The sequence below is a fragment of the Corvus kubaryi genome, unplaced genomic scaffold, assembly GCF_017639235.1.
Source record: "Corvus kubaryi isolate FWS band 111438036 unplaced genomic scaffold, C.kubaryi_AGA036_p1.0 37394, whole genome shotgun sequence".
Taxonomy (NCBI): domain Eukaryota; kingdom Metazoa; phylum Chordata; class Aves; order Passeriformes; family Corvidae; genus Corvus; species Corvus kubaryi.
The window spans coordinates 7,578,090-7,593,416 of record NW_024581133.1 but is presented as its reverse complement, the minus strand read 5'-3'; the positions used below and the strand labels follow the sequence as shown (position 1 = coordinate 7,593,416).

At 40.0% G+C, this 15,327-nt stretch overlaps 1 long non-coding RNA gene across 1 annotated transcript in view; it reads right to left on the bottom strand.

The window, feature by feature from the left end:
* Positions 1 to 4,467: 4,467 nt before the first annotated feature.
* LOC121669955 overlaps positions 4,468 to 15,327 on the bottom strand; it is a 58,861-nt gene continuing 48,001 nt past the window's right edge. Inside the window, exons 11-12 of the long non-coding RNA XR_006017971.1 lie at positions 12,976 to 14,622; positions 4,468 to 9,642 (exon numbers count right to left, since the gene is read on the bottom strand). This is a non-coding gene — a long non-coding RNA (uncharacterized LOC121669955). The remainder of the gene's footprint in view (positions 9,643 to 12,975; positions 14,623 to 15,327) is intronic.

The following is a 15,327-nucleotide window of genomic DNA, read 5'->3' as shown; positions in this document are numbered from 1 at the left end:
TTCTTTGCAATCCAACGTAATGGGTCAAATCCTGAAATCCTTCCTTAAGCCTTAAGCCAAGACAATAGGAGACTTTCTGTTGATTCAAATGAACTTTGTATTTCAATTTTTTTCTGGTTAGTACTTGATCATACAAACTCTTTACTGATTACACTATATATTCATGGAGAGTCTGAAGTCCTTAGTCAGGCAACTCTTTCTTCTTGCCTGCATGATAAATTATCTAGAAATCATTGTTCTCTGCTCATTTCTAAATACTCCTTTAGCCTATTCAGCATGCTAATTTTAGGGTAATTTATTTTTTTCTATAACTGTGCATAACTCTGATAAAATTAAATTAAGAATATAAGGCTGGACAGCAAGGGACTAATATTACAGGTCTATCTAATGCAAGGACTGAATACAAGGTGGAAAATTGAGAGGAAGAAAATGCCTGGGAAGCATTTTCCTTGCTATAGATGTCTTGCATATGAAAACCTTGTCAGAAGTCATCTGAGGAGGCAGACAGGCAATTTTCACCTATTCTTAGTGTTAGTATATACTATATCATGATGGGATGCAGGGAAAGGAGAGGAGAATGCAGTGGCTAGCAGGGAAAGATTAGCATACAAAATTTAAGCAGGATCTGATAGCAGGAGGAGGGAGTCAATGGGCAGGCAGAGTAGAGGAAGGCTTTTCCATGCTGGCAGACTCATTTCAAAAAGGTGCAGAACCAAGAGTGTAAGACCAAAATAAATGATAGCAAGAGGGTGAGCATTTATCAGAAAAGAAAGAGAGCAAGTAGGGGATACAGTGGGATGTGAAAACAGCAAAGCAGTCAGGAGTGAAGCCATAAAGCTCCTCAGAGGAGATAATCCTGCCTCTAGTGAAGTCAATGGGAGTTTTGCCATTGACTTCAACAGGGTCAGGATTTCACCCAGGGAGTGTTAATATGATGTGGAAAGAGATAGATAGGAAGACTGGGGAGATACTCAAGAGAGAGAGCAACATGGTCATAGCATATAACATTAGCATATTAACGGCTATGGCTGTTTTATTTTACAGCTCTGTATGAAGCATAGAGACTATAGGAACCTTAAGAATGCTAATATGTCCCTCATTATTAGCTAATGCAATGTCAAAAATCCTCCAACTACAGATCCCCTGCCCACCCTGCCTCTACCTCCCCCCTGCAATATCTCATGAGGGAGCTTGAGTGAGACTAATTTTGGTATTAAAAAAAAGAACAAATATCTTCATGTCCAATAAGCCAAACGTATTGATTGAATCCAAGCTGACCACAAAATTTAATTGCAGGTCCCGAATTTTTTGAGGTTAGGAAAAGTTACATTATAGTTTCTGAGTTAAGCTAAATACATCAAGACTTTTTATCTTGTAAAATAACAACCTAGAAGAGGGATAAGGAGGTCAGAGGTAGGTCTTTAGCATCCTGACTGGCCTGAAAATGGCAAAGAGATAGTGAGTGTTGACTGTCTCTAGTAATGCAAAATTTAAAAGTCATCAAAGGAAACTAGCACGGGGTATGTTCAAAATGAACAAGACTTCTGTCTTTGTAGCACAAAGACAACTTGCAAAATTCCTTGCAATAAGATTTAGGGGTGGTTGTATAGTTTCAAAAACAATCTATGGAGAAATTCATGGAAGAAAAACACAATGAGAGCTATTCAATGCATAGAGACCTTTTGTTTGAGGAGTTTCTGAGCCACAGGGATTTTTTTCTGAAAAACAGCACAGAAGTTTACAAAAATATGCTTGCATTGTTCCCAGGACATCTGCTTATATCCAAATCCAGAGAGCACACAGGGTTATACAGCTCTTAGGTCTAACATGGTACAGCAATTCTCTATTCTAAGGCAGCAGAGGCAAATTTATTTACATAAAGCCTACATTTCTTTTTTTTCCATTTTTTTATCAAATATTCTGGGGGTACCAGGTGAGAGATGAAAGTGTCTGCAGGTAAAGGTTGGGTTTGTCAGAATAACTCTACCGAGCAGCTCTAGAAGGTTTAGCTCTGCCACTGCTCACTAAAAGGAGACAAGGGTGCCAAGAAATCGACAGCTTTGTTGGCTGGGATTTTGCCTTCTACTGGAAATTCACTTAGGAGCTAATCCAAAGCCAACTAAGTCAATGAAAAACTCCCATTAAGTTTAATGGGTTTGGGATCAGGCCCTTAAATCATATGTAGGCGGCTAAATCTGCCAGTCCTTTAAAGATGCATAAATTTACCTGCTATTCCCCAAAGCACAACTGCATCCCTCCAACACCTGTCTGACAGAACTATTGCATATAATAAGAAAACCTTCCAGAATCACAAGTAAGCTGTGAACACCAGCCTGCCACCAATCTCTTCTGATGCTGAGGTAGTTAGTACCTGGGACTGCTAAAAAACTGTAATCAGGGATGGTGCTGAGATATGAAATACAAGTATTCCATCTGTTTAAGCTGAGCAGCTCACAAAACATTAGCCAACTGCTAAGTTGCTGCTTTTCTACAAACTGAGTCATCCTCATCACACATTCCACTGGGTTTTAAATGATTGACAGGAAAAAAAGCTAAGAGAAGCAGCTATTTCTTTACATTTAGCTGGTTTGTCAGGGCATTTGAAAACTTCTGGATTAAGGTGAAAATGCTTAAGGATTAAGTGGGGAGTGAAGGGAGACAGAATGAAAACATTTTAGTGCTGTGAATTTAGAAGTCAAGCAGACACGCTCAGGAGAGCTAGCAAGACCTTTACCAATATGCTGTATCTAATCAACAATATCATTTAGAGTTTTCCACTTTATGGAGGAGAAAAAAAGTAATGTTTGAAGGTTTCTCTTGCCAGCACTCTATCTCATCAGGGCCTTAATATACTCAGCATGTGTTTTGCAAAATGAGATTTTGCAAAAATCAGGGTCACCCCTTGCACCCAGGCAAGAGGTATTAAAAGATATTCATCTTTACAAAGAGTGTCCTGAAATGATGGAAATAAATATGAGCCTCAAGAACTTCCGAGAGAGTTACCAGAGGTTCGATCACACCAGAGAATTGTGAATCATAACAAGACATGTCTGGGAATGTATTATTCAAATGGAAGAGATATTGATAATATTCACATTTAAAAGACTACTGTGAATTGTTTTAATGTTGCTCGTCACATGAAAAGAGGTACCTTTCTGTACTCCTAATTTCTTTGCACTGTGGTAAGCAAGAGGTGACTTTAGTGGGTCACAAAATAATGATTTCATTCCTTGGCCTATTGCAGGTGTCTGGTAATGTTTTGAGTACTTGGTTTTCTGTGTTTATTTCGCCATCTAATATTTTTGGGCAGGAAAGGAAAAAAAGAGAGAAAAGAAAAATCACATATTATCAGTTTTACAGAGAATACTGGATGGTTCTGTCATGTAGCAGGAGATTAAAACATCTTCCACTAACTGTGGAAGCTTGGTTTGGAAGACTATAGGAAAAATTAGGGAAGTTTTTCAAATGCTTGAAGTAAGTTTAAAGACCCCAGGGAGGAAAAAGGCAAGTAGGAAGAACAAGAAGATTTCATATTATTACTTGTAGGAAGATGTTGCTTTCGCAGAGACCCCCAGAGCTGTAAAAAAAAAAAAAAACCCAAACAAAAAAGGAAATGGTGAATCATTAATTCTCAGCTCAGTTGTTTTCTTTCATGTTTGCTATTCAGAGTAAGTATTTTATGCCCATTCTGGGACTGAAAACGTTTATATACACAGTAGCAGCAGCAGCAGCATCATAATAACTGAATAATTTATATTTAAAAAAAACCCTTGCACATTTTATAAAAGAGTATGCAGGTATTGCTGCATTTGCTCTTGAAAGGACCACAGCAAATCTCTGCCTAGAAAATGTCCTGATGCTTAGGGGAAAAAAAATTGTAGTTAGCTAAAGACAATTACCACCTATGAATAAAAGTTTGAGATAATTTCAATTTATTGGTAAAGATCAATTAATGTAATGCACAAAAGTAGCAGTTATGATTTAGGCATCTCTCTATCACAGCTGATTATTTCTGAATTTTCTTGCTGGGGCAATATCTGAAGACTACCAGGCAGCTCAGATTTTGGGTGGTGTGGCTGCTAACACCAGTTTTTAACGAGCAGTGCTGATTTCCTTAGTGCTCCTCACAGCCTCGCACAGGCCATGTCCCAGTTAATTCAAGGGTCTGACTAGAAATTCTTCTGCTCTCATGGCAGAAATGTAGAAACATGCTTTAAGGGAGATGAACTCCATCCTGAGGATGTCCCAGAGATGGCATCTTCACTCTGAAACCTGCTTCCCTTCAATCCCAGCAAGATTGCTCCTCTCTGACCAACACAAGCTTATGGGCACACTATTTGCAACAGGCATCCTCCACTGAGCACCAGTTCAGGGTCTGCTTTTTCAGAAAAGAGGCTACAGAAATGAGACTGATTCTTCTACCCTCCCCTCCCCCCCCCCCAAAAAAAAAAAAGCCCAGCCTGATACTGTATATGTCAATGAGTTTGTTGGATTAATTTTTTGAGGTACCTGCTTAAAATAATGGAGGCAAAAAAAGACAAAATTAGGGGCTCGAAACATCACATAAACTTGAATTACTAATCAGCCAATCTGCACCCTTCCAAGCCCTGTAAAATACATGTAGGTTAACATTATTAACTCCCACTTAAAAATAGGCTGGTTTTGTTAAGTGTGGCATGATTTTTACTGAGTGTTCTGCTCAGCCTGGATTCTGGACCTTGGGAAGCACATGTAAGTACACGTGTCACTTGCTGATGCAGCCACCTGGCTTCAACCCTCTATCAGGTTGTTAGCCATTCCCACTTATTAGTAGAGAGGATTTTTTCTTATTTTAATCTGCATATTGCACATGCATTAAATTTTATATAAAAATGCATGCATAATTAGGCATAGCAGCCATGAAACATTCCCATTTGGAAATGTCCTGCCCAAACCCACACAATTCAGTGCCACATTTGGTACCAAGGTTTTTTGGTACATGACAGTCCATTATCCATTAGTTTTGAATCTCTTCAGTTAAATGCCTTGTTTCAGTTAGGAACTGCACAGTAGGAAATTAAAACATGTTGATAGATTGGAAAGTTATTAAGCTTCCTTGCAGTGTTAAACAAGAATTTACAAGAATTCGCTCTCCAGATTTATCAGGGATATATTTACAGTACTTGAGTAAGTGTGAATATTACTCACTGGAGATATTTAGTCACATACTGTATCTCTCTGAAGGGAGACCATATTGCATTAAATGTCTCCACCATGTTCTGTAATTTGAAAGATAAATCCTTGAGTGCTGATTAGTCATATATTGATACAGAACATCTATTATTTTGGGTCCATAAGAAGATTTTCATCTCCGTAATATTAATTTCTTGGCTATCATCATGCTTTTTCTTAGCAACCATCTTTCTTTATCATAACTCAGGCCACTCAATATTGTTACATTTCCTCATGTACAGTGCCAGAAATGGCATTGCAGGTGGGGGAGGTAAATCTTACTTAAATTAAATGGTTTGGTGTGGGCTTAAAACAAGAGCAGATATTGCTAAGGTTTTGTGTGAAGTTTTTCCAGTGACACATTTTGTGGCATTAAGGAAAAAGCTCAGACTCACAAGGACTCCATTTCTACATCTGAAAACTGGGTTGTAATGTAATTTCCCAGTGACATGGGGAGATGTTGTTTTTATTCCCAAATTATTACATAATATATTAGTTAAAATAGGGTCCCATTGCTATGATCAAAAATAGTATTTAGCACCTCAACTCCCACTGAATTCGAGTATCTGGCTTTGCTTGGGTATCTGGTAAGGCAAAAAAATGGGTGCTCTGTCTTGCATGTGTATTCTGGTCTAGTTATGAAATACAGGCAGCAATGGTGACCAGAATAAAACCCCAATTTACCAAAAGATAAGATAAAATAATTTTGATCATTTTGTAGGTAGTGAGAAATATCAGCTATATCTGATACACATGAGCTTTACTCAATACTCAAAGCCAAAATAGCTCTCCTAGTCCCTTAGCTCAAAGTTGAAGTTAGGAGCAATTTTTAAGCATTGATTTTTGACTAACCATCAGTGTAGCACTAGATTTTTCGTCTTTAAATCACAGCTGGGAATGGTATTCTCAAAATACTGTGGTTGAGTAAGAATCGAAGTTCCACGGAAAGTTACTTTTCACAATTCAATATTGTTCCTATACATTAGAGAAATATCAGTTCTCCTCGTCTGTCTTCAGCCCACTTGTCAGGATAAAAAATTGTCACGTTTTCAGCTTTTCTCATTTTTTCCTCTTTCCATTAAAAAACAAACAAACAAAATCCCCAGTAAAATAACTGCTGGCTAACAAAATCCACACGGGGACCCTAATTTACTTCTCTCCAATGTAAACGTTTTGCAAGCGTCTCAGCAAGAGGAAGATTTACTTTTTTCCTGGAGAACAGACACAGCAAAGGTATTTGGTGCCAGATGCCCTGACACTGCCCTCCTAACACCTCTCAGCTGTGAGACAGAGAGAGTCAGACCTAGGATCTCATCCCTGTGCCTTTCCAACCCGCGGCTCTCTGAGGCAGCAATGATCACCACAGCGCAGGCAGCTCCACGTCTTTTGTGATCTGAGGAGCTGCTCTAACACCAGCAATTAATTTCTCCTATTGGGACATCAGGGGCTTCAAACAGTTCACAAGAACAGCAAAATAGATGGCAAGACTCCAATTTTCTTCCATGAACTTTCTAGGTCAGAAATCAGGTTTTAAGGGCACAGGAGATCATACTGTCTGGCTTGCTCTATAATCCTGGAAAAGAGACCTGTCCTAGGCTGACCAGCTTTTGAATTGAGGCCACTGTTTTTCTTTAGTTGGTCCTGCAGAAAAAATAGATTTTTCTTTGGGCTGAATGCTCAGAATTCTTACGGAAAAAAAAAGGTGAAAAAAGGGAATGGAAACAAAAAGAAAAAGGAAATGGAGGGGGAAGGGGAAGGGAAAGGAAAAAAGGAAGGAGAAGGTGAAGTGGAGCAAAGAAGGGAAGGAAAAGGGGAAAAGAAAAGAACTTCTGCTGTGTTAAACCCAGCTGGATATAAGCCTGCCATAATTTCACACTCAAATCTTAACCTTTCCTCCCTCAGCTCGACCAGACTCCTGTAGTTCACAAAATGTTATCACAACTGAGTTGAGCTGGCTGCACACTCACAGCCTTCCAAGCACTCAGAGCAGTATGAGACAAACCAGCTGTGCCAAATCCTGAGCTGAAGCATTGCCATGAGGTTCATCTGGTTTAGATCAAAGGGCTATAGGGCGACTCTCATCACAAAGTGCTGGGAATAGGAGACCTTAAACCTTTTGATTCCCACAGTCCCTCAACCTCCAGATAAATTAAAATATTTAATCAAAATCTAATGGCAGTGACCTTGTTTGTAGAAATGCTTTATTATCCCGTGCATTTTAACCACAATCTGCCTGGTTCCTAATGCGACCTAAAGAACTAGTCGGCATTTATTACAAATGCAAGTCAGAAAGCTTCTGGCTCAGCAATTAATCACTGACATAGAGGAATTTCTTCTCTCCAGGTGGGGAACCCATCCAAAAACTAAGAAAAATAATCGGGCTAATTAATTCTTATCTGCAAAGAGCAATTAGATAAATGACCTAAAAACAGGCCTGTCACCCCTAGTGAGGTGCTCGGCTTCTAAATAGAATAATGCCTCTTTGCCAGGCCATCTCTGCAGTGAAATGGAGATCACAGGGAGGAAGGGGAAAAGACGACATGTGGGGAGGGAATGGACTGATAGGGGAGTAGGTTAATTAGAGCTGAGACCAGCCATTGATATAAAAAAAAATTAAACCAAAGCTCTGCACTCGGGTAGATTTGCTGTGATCCCATCACCTTCACAGCTCTGCCTTTGTGCAGCCAGAGGTACTAAGGAGAGTGAAGCCACGTCTCCAAGCTATGTTTGAAGAGGAAAACCGCTCACCAGGCTTGTCCACCATTGCATTGCATTTCACCTTGGTGAGTGGCATGCCTCTGACATGGTTATTAGCTCTGAACTGTGTGTCTGAGGCGTGGGGTGATGGTGCCAAAGTGAGATGCAGAGTACTCTGCTTCAATTAGTTTGCTGCAGCAGACTTCTTCTGGTCTAGTTAGGAAACATGCAGAAAGATTCAGGAGTGAGCCAAATTAATCTAAGCAGCACAAGTGAGAAGGCAACAAGAGTATTTGCACAGCAGACTTTTGGTGAACTGTGTATCCCTAACAAAAGTCTTGCTGACCTTTGAGATGTCTCATAGCCAGGCAAAAAAAACCCAGGAAGCGTGATCAAAAGAGGAGAGAAAGGGCTTTGGAATATATTATGATTATATTAAGAACTGTTTTTTGCTCTCCTGTTCACAGATATGTTCCTTGCTAGGTGGCACAGGTTATCTTTTTCCACATCCTGCTGTTCTGCTTTCTTATGTCATGACACCATGCCATGTCCGATGGCAGGAGACAAAGAGAGACACTGAAGTAATTGTTTCAGGCTTATTGAAGTATTTACAGAAATAAGCCTAAATGACCAGACATAAAATACTACAGTAGTCAGATTAAAACAATCTAGTCCAGTTATAGTTAATCAGGGCTTTAGCCTCCAAGGAGCTGATTTGAGACTAACAAAGTGTTTTCCTGCTCCCAAACCCCACGCCAATCGTGTCACTCCTGCCTTGGAGCTGTTAACAATAGCAAATACAAAAGTAAATGCAAGTCTGCAGATAGTTCTACTGTTTGCAAGATCCAAAGCTTCTTACAGTAAAAAAAAAAAAGAATAAAAAATCACTGTCCCCAAGGCTACAGATGCTGGTAAGAGACCTTTGTCTCTGTCTGAAACCTTGTGTGACCAAGGTTCCTATAATTTATACAAAGCAGATGCCTGCTTAAATGCTTTACTCAAAGCTGTCATGGCCCCCACATCCAAGCAGTTAACAATAAATTACAGGGACTAATGGATTAGATTAAGATGCATGAAAACATTGTATATATTCTGAAGAATGATACTTCATCTACAAAAAAAAAAAAAAAAAAGCCCTGTGAATGTTTGGAAAGGAGAAGAGATATATATTCCAGTTAAGTACTTTGCTGCTTGCATTGGCTGAAATGCGGCGGCACAACAAAAGCAACCATCTGTGTTTAAACACAAAGGAAGAGACAAGCAAGTCTGTGTCAGTTTAAATTTATATTTTCCCTCGATGATGCTAATGTGAGGTTTAAGGCAGAGCAGAGCCCACGGGATGCCTAAGGATGTTTCTGGAAGATGGATGCATGTTTGGAAGATGGACAGCTCAGGCCCAAGTGTGAGCTTCTGCAGGACTGGGGAGGTTCTGGGGAGAAGGTTTGCTGCAGGAGTAGGATTCCTTCCTGAGCTTGTGTCCACTTTAAACTTTGCCAGAATTCAGAGAAGATGAGTAAGTTTCAGTTTGGACTTTTTGCTGCATATATTATAATGGATAAGGCTCCAGGCACAGGTTGTTGAGGGGGTCTAGCTGGAATATTGCTTTAATAAATATCCTCTCTTCATTTTTTGCTAAGATGCAGGAAAGTTCTCAAGAACTGTAAATTCATACATGGATGCAGTCCAGAGTGGATACTTGCTAATACTGCTGCATAATAGAAGTGCTGGGAGAATCTGAAAATAACACAGGAAAAAAATTAAAAAGTAGCTGGGAAATTTGCAGGCCAATTGGTGTTTTCAGATAATGTCTTTACAAGAAATGCCAGTGGCACATTATCCAAACTTCCCAACAGAAAGACTGAATGATGCAAAACAACACAGATTCACTAATAATTTAATTAAATTTAGTAAAGAAAAACCAAAGTGTGAAAACATCTGAACTGCAGTTTTCCTGCCAAAGTTCTTCCCTTTTATTTCTGAGCCTACTTTGACTTTTTTAAGAAGAGCCAAACCAAGACTCATTCCTATCTTATCTAGAGTATGTTGACTGCACCATATTGGTAATATTCATGCCTACAGTAAAACTGGAGCTACTTGGAATTGAAAAATTTTGGGGCAGCTGGTACATAAAAGTCCCCAACCCACTGCAAATGTCTGGAAGGTCTGTTTCCTCTTCATGCATCCTGTACAAGAATTGGGAGTCAGGAGAAATACCTTTTTTTTTTTTTTATCTTTCAACCAACTCACTTATGTTTAATTTATATGGAAGTAGGTACAGCCTCCTTCAGCACCAGAGCATTGGGGTGTTTTTAATGAATAACTTACAAGAAACAGTCACCTGCTAACAGGTCAGCCTCTGTTTTGTGTTTCATTCTAGTTTCATTAGTAAAGAGAAAAATGGCCTTTGATTGAATTAATGGAAATAGAACCACAGGGTCTAAATTATAAAGTATCCAGTGGTTATTTCTAGTAGCTTCTATTTTCAACTGGGCCTGTGATTTTTATCATCTCAGGCTCAAAGCTTTGGTGTTTGTCTGTCTTGGACTGCAACATGGAAAGGTTTTGCTTTAGCAGAAATCACATTTCATCTTTCTCTCTTCAGTGATGCAGCTAAACAGCCTCTGGCTTTAAGGCTATCACCCCTACTTGATCCCTGAGCTGCTGGGGTTGCTCTCGACAGAAACTTCTGGGCAGACTCCCTTTGGTTGTTTGCTTTTTTCTCCCCTCCACTTCCCTCCTCCTCATATCCCTGAACCGCCACCTTCCAGCGAGGGGCTATTTTTATTTATGTATTTATTTCTTTCCATTGAAACTGCAATATCTGGAGGTGGCTACAGGCAGGACACAGAGCCATATGCTCGGCCTAACTTATATAAACAGCATCCTGGGTGACAGCCTTTCCTAGACCATCTGCAGCTGCCAGGGAATCCATTATTTTTCTGGTCCCTAGGGAGAAAAAGTTCTTGAGCATCATTACTCCTAGGCAAATGTAACTGACTCTACCATGCACCCTAATTTGCTTGCCATAATTATAGGTCGCTCACCCCCCTTTGCTATTTATAAACCCTTTTTATTTATTTTTTGTACTTATCAATAATGAATGGAGGCTAGTGAATCATGGGGCTGTAAATTTGAATATTATGAAAATGCTAATAACAAGGTATCATAGGCAGCAGCACCCAGGTCTTATCAGCTGGTCAGATGCTCTATTAAGCAGCCAGTGAGGAGTTCAAGCAAATTGGTTATGTTAATGTCCTGTAGTACTTGGGGAAGACGAGGAGTTAGCAATTAATTTTTTTTCCTTCTTCTTCCCAGGCTGCAAGCCGACAAGGCAAATTTATATTCCTCCTATTCTGTGGGACCCCAGCTCATGAGGGGGGCAAGGTGAAAATGCAAGAGGCTTCCAAGAGCTTTCTGAGATCTAATTGAATGGTGCAACTGAAAAAGCTGCTGGAAGGGCGAGGGGGCAAGCAAGGAATAAATAAATTAATAAATAAATAAGCAAGCAAGCCCCAAAACAACGGGAATGAGGCATTCTTCCCCATTCATTCAGCTGACAGTGCTTTTGCAACTTAAACCTGTTTTATTAATTATGTTTGACATTTCCTTAATTAGTTTCATTTACATCCCATCAGCCCCTACCAGACGATTGCCCCATACATCATTTCACCAGAGGACTGAGATGCCTACAGAATTACAAAAACACCCCCCCCTCACTGCAACCCTCCGTAACTCATCACTGTATATTTCACAGATTCTGAGAATTAATCTTTTCACCTCCTATTTTTCTTAAAAATATATGGACATTTCTTTTTTTTTTTAATTATTATGAAATTTTCAAAGGAATGTGATGCAGGACTAAATTTCTAGTTTCCTTCCATACGTACAATTTGCTTTGTTTTACAGTTCTTAGGTATCCTGACATTGACAAAATATGGACTCTGGTGAAGGATCCAATGCTATGGACTCTGTCCTGGCTCCAGAGCCCTGCTAGCCACCCCAGTGCTTTCTCCAGTTAGCTCTAGAAACTCACAATATTTTAATTTATAGACAGCTTCTTGCTGCCCTCACAGTTGTTATGCATTTTTTCATATATTGATTAATTTCTACAGAAGCCATGACAGAGTTTTCACAACTTTAGTAAGAATGAAAGTCTTTTTTTTGTTGTTCCATGCCATTGCTCAGAGCTCTCTCTGGCATGTTTGTCCTACCTATCTCTCCATCCCCTCCAGGGGCTGGTTTGTGCATTGTCACTTTGCACGTTGAGCAGCCAGACACAGGACTGGCATTAGAGCCAGGCATTTTAAAAGTACACAGTATTTTCAAATCATCACAGAGCACTGTGCAAAGAACAGTGCAAGTCTCAGCTTAGTACAAGGAGCACGGAGTGCTTTCAGTCTGGAAGCTCCACAGCCAAAATCACACGGTGCTGCCTCAGGAAATCCAATCTCCTGCCAGAGCAGAGCCCCACGCGCCCGACCTGGGAGCCACCTGGCAGGAGGCTGGACCTGCTGCCCACTTGGGCTGTCAGATGTCTGGTGCAGAACCCTGCTCCTCTGTCCAGCACTCAGCACAAAGCGACTGACTGTTCCTGACTGGGGTAAAGTGACAACCTGTTTTTGCTAATCCCAGAACGTGCTACCAGGAGCTGTCATTTCAGAGTCATCACACTCTCTGTTGATATCACTGAAGTTAATCATGCAGAAGGAAAAAGCTTGTATTAAAGCAGATAATTATTCCCCAGTTCCTTAATAATACATGCAAAGGAAAGTGATTCTTATTGTCCTGGCAAACTGTGATTTTTTCAGCACACTTTCTGCTTAGTATCAATGCCCAGGTATCTTTTCTCCTTTACTCCACCTAGATCAGGGTTGTTGCACTGTGCAGTGTCTGAGAGGTTTCTTTACTGTGGACTGCTATACTTTGTACTCAGCCCATACTTATGTTGTAACATTGGCACAGTGGGTGCTAATTGACAATAAGTAACCTGGTTATCTAGATTGATTTGAGAAGTTTATCCAATTAAAAAGGCAGCTGAGGAGATGTTGTCCCTATCCAACCACCTACCTGTCCTTGTAAGGGCTGTCCAGATTTGTGTGTAACAGCAGTGCAGGGATTTGCCAGCTCAAGCCCTCCCAATACAAATACCAGATGGACTTACAAGACACAATAAAAGAAATATTAATGCAACATATGGAAATATATTCACTAAAAGAAACAGACTCAGAGAAATATTTATGTGCTTGCTTTCTCAGTGGGACTCATTTGCTAGGGCAAAACTTGCTGCAGTCTCTTAACCACATTTCTCAGCCCTTTTGGCTCTGGGGCCAGGTCACGTGAAGCCAGGCAGATATTTCTGAGCTTTCAACATGATCCAGATGTCACAGATGCTCCTGGTGCTCTGTCCTCTCCAGCCTTCACATGGATGGCCCAAGACTGGGTTATAACCAACTGTCTCCTCAAATTAAGTCTGCCCAAATCTTTAAGCCTTCACTTTAATAAAATTCTCTCAGCCCTCAACCCTCGGAGGAGAGGCAGAGGGGAGAAGAAGGGGGAATAATGCTCTCATTTCACCTCAGAGGTTATTACATCTGTGCCTTGGGAAGCAGCAGACATCAGGCCTAGAGTTCCACAGTTGGACTAGACATGGAGAAAAAATCTTGCAATTTGTTCTGAAACCAGAGAGATTTCATCCTGTTTTGGAAGACTTCCAGGTAAAAGCCATGTCTGGGACCCTCTCCAGATTTTCTGCAAGGCACTGGCTGTTTCATTTCCAGATCATTTCAATCCTGAAGATCAAAGGGAGCCTGATTTTAAAAGCAGGAATTAAGTACTGGTGAAGAAGAAGGCAGTTTTAACTTTGCTGTAACCATGCACACGATTCGCAGAGGAGTTTCATCAAAAAGTTTCGGGAGTGCTGGTTTTGTTTTGTTGTTTGTTTCTTGCTTCACTCCTTTCCTTGTTCTCTCTTATCTTTGATCCAAGCATTTCCCCAAGACACTGCAAGAACATGGGTGTGAGGGGAATATGAAGCAGATTGTAGGGAAAAGGTTGATAAGTCCCATTTAAAATTTGCTGGTGTTTTCCTTTCTCAAGAATTCAGCTCAGAAGCAGTTCAGAGGAAATTTGGAGATGAAGACGAGGGATGAAATACATATCCCTGCAGGACCACAAACAGCCCTGGGTGTTGTTCTTCCAGCTCTGGCTTCACACAGTGGTTCTTTTTGAGTGAGGCTGGCTGCTTTTTAATAATGTCCTCTTCTGTCGTTGATGCTCTTTCATGGCTGGTTAACCTCAAAGGGTTTAGATCATTTCCCAGCCTTCCTGCTTGGATTCCACTACAAACACATGAACACGAACCCCAAACCCTGCAGTTCAATTATGCATAGTTAAAAAACCTCCACTAAAGTAGTTTGGTAGATTTATCAGATGCTGCTGGGGCTTCAGATTTATCTCAAATAGCATCAAATGGCCAAAAAAGAAAAAAAAAAAAAAAATATTTTCCTGTCACATGCTGTCATACATTGTCAGGGAACCTTGTGCTGTAGCTGCTATGAAGTTGAATCTGATTAAAGGATCAGCAAACAAGGCAGGTTGAGGGGAATTTGATCTCATCATTGCTATGCCTGGAAATACCTGTCATCTTCTAGGTTGTCCTGCACTGTGACACTCTTTCTTATCCAGTTTGCCAATGGACATTCATGGTGACATTGTCTGCAAGCAAAAAAGGGGAAAATAAAAAAAGAAAGAGAGGGATTTGAACCATACCAATTTTATTTTCAAGTTCTGTATTTTTATTCCTCTGAGATCAAGTCTAAACATAAATACCAATTATCAGAGCTACAGACAAATGAATACTTTGTTGTAAAACAATCCTGCTTTATTCAAATGAGAGTAGAGGTGAAATTAGAGCTACGCAGGATATTATGTTAAAAAGCACACACACACAAAAAGAAAACAAAATGTCTAATTTTAACATAGTGTTGTTATCTGTGATTAATGATTTCCGTGGGTGTATAACTCTTATGCAAAAATGCCATGTAATCATGTACATATTTGATTAAATAGCTTAATTTGTGTTCATTTAAAAAAAAATAAAATAAAGCCAAATAAGCTAGATAATGAGTGGGCGTGTTGTAGGAAAAGCAGATGGGATTTGAGGCACTAGCTGTGTTCAAAGGAAGCCACCAATTTCACTTCAAGAATATTTGCGTATGAAAGCTGATATTTTCTAGAAACATTCATGAGTAGAACACAGAGGGAAATTTTGCCAAATTCTGCTGTTTTTAATGAAGGCACGCGGGGGAAAAAAAGTTCAGCTGAGCCCAGTTAAATTCCCACTCCATAGGAAGAGCGTCTTTATTTATTTATTTTTCTATATTTACTGGGAATGTTTTCTTTCTCTGAGTCAATTATACC